Source organism: Echinops telfairi, unplaced genomic scaffold (assembly GCF_000313985.2).
Source record: "Echinops telfairi isolate 266 unplaced genomic scaffold, ASM31398v2 ScPeMD7_2;HRSCAF=8, whole genome shotgun sequence".
Taxonomy (NCBI): domain Eukaryota; kingdom Metazoa; phylum Chordata; class Mammalia; order Afrosoricida; family Tenrecidae; genus Echinops; species Echinops telfairi.
Window position 1 is genome coordinate 23,281,728 of NW_022103898.1, and position 2,129 is coordinate 23,283,856.

A 2,129-nucleotide genomic window follows, 5' to 3' on the forward strand; every position below is an offset into this window, starting at 1 on the left:
ACAGCCCCCACCCCCTGCCCGGTATTTAATTGGTTCCAAATCATAGCGACCCTATAGGGCAGGGTTGAACTACCCCTGAGGGCTGCTGAGACTGTAATGCTACACAGTAGTAGAGAGCATCTTTCTCCTGAGGAGCAGCTAGTGGTCTTGAACTGCTGACCCCTCAGATTTATAAGCTAGTGATGATGATAATACTTACTTCATGTGATGGGTTCTGAAGAGAAACAGAATCGAAACATTTGAAGTGCTTGGGCTAGTGCCAACCTTGATCTATTATTATTATTATCAGTGTCGTCATCCTCAACAACATTATAAGCAACGCAGACAAACAGCTTGGAGCCAAATGCTTGCACGCATGAAAATGGACTCCCAGAGGAGCTGAATTGCTGGGCTGAGGACATTTCACTACTGTCCTCCTTCTCTAAGACGTAAGAACTCCATCCAAGACGTTGGTTAACTGAGTAGCTGAGCTGGCATCTGTGGCAGGCAGGACCCGGCCGCCCTGATTAAAAGCACATGAGGGAGCTGCAATGGCAGCCTTCCTTCGCCACTGTAGCACCTGGCTGTTCCGTAGGACCTGTGCTGGGCTCCTGGGTCGGAGACATCTTGTAACCATGTTCATACTTACATTTATCCACAATCCTGTCTGTGGAGGGATCTGGGGATATTCCTTCTGTCCTTTCTGCCCCTCAATAGCCATGCCTTATGGCAGGGAACAGCTCTGGTGGTTGGGACAGATAACTGTATTTAGTAAATTTCAAGTTTCAAATAAATCAAAGTTGATTTGCTCCAGCTTTCCTGTGTCACTGGGCAGACAGTCATTCTGATAATTGACGGCTGCCCGGGTTTGCAGGGTTTATCCACATGTGACATTTTAACAATCCGTCTAGGCAGGATAGCTGCCTCTCGCTGACACTGGGTGTGGGCGTGGGGAGGGAAGTACATGGGAGGCAAAGAAACTTATCTCAAACCCAACCATTCAGAAGACATCGCCATATGTTTTCCTCTTGCCACCAATCTCACCAGGCCTCCAGAAGTGTGCCTTGGAAATGGATAGGCTTTGTTCTCACCAACCTTGGGATTTCTCTCTGCAGACCCAAGCTTTCTTCCCTTGCAAGAGAAAGGGATCGTGGGAGCTGCCGAGACTTAAAAAGTCGAGCTTAACAATGAGAGTACAAGAATGGAAGAGCTTAATAATGAGAGTACAAGAATGAAGAAAATGTTCGATAACTGATTATGGTGATGGTTGTACAACTCTTCTTGATGTGATTGAACTAGCAAATTGCATGATATGTGAATTGTACGCTGTGTTAGTCTGGGTAGACTAGAGAAACAAATCCAGGAAGACACATATGCGTGTAAGAGAGAACTTTATATTAAAGAGTAATTGTATATTAATAAAACATCCCAGCCCAGATCAAGTCCATACGTCTCATATTAGCCCATATGTCTGATGCCAATCATTAAATTGCTCTTCAGACTCACACAACACATGCAATGACAGCAAACACAGGAAGATCACAGGCTGATGGGTGGAAAGTCTTATGGATTCGGTGGCAGTGGAAGCATCTCAGCGCTGGCAGGGGTCTCCACACGACTCCTCCATCTCCAGGGCTCTAGTGTAGCTCCATGTGTCTTGTCAACAGGAATGTCTCACAGGGAGTGAGTGTATCTGGCCTCCAGTGAGCTATTTCTCTCTTTCATGCCTACAAATGAGCTCATCAAGCTGCGACCTGATTGACAGGCTAGACTCCACCCCTTCACAAGTTGACAGAAGATTACCTAACTGCCACATATGCCAATAAAACTGTTGAACCCCCCACCCCCAAACCAACCTTGAGCTCACTTCCTTTTCATTTGTCAATGTGGGTGAGTTAACTATAAGAAAACATCAGAATGTAGAGCGAGAAATCTTGAGAAAGGACAGGCTGAATGGGTCTTGTTGCTGGGTGCTCTCTAGTCAGTTCTGACCTATAATGACCCTACGTATGTGTATGTACACATGGAAGATGTAGTAATTATTCAGTGAGGGGCTCTCACATGATCACAGAGTGGCACAGGACCAGATGACGTTTTGTTCTGTTGTACAGAGGGTTGTCATGAGTCAAAACCATCCCAGTGGACAGCAG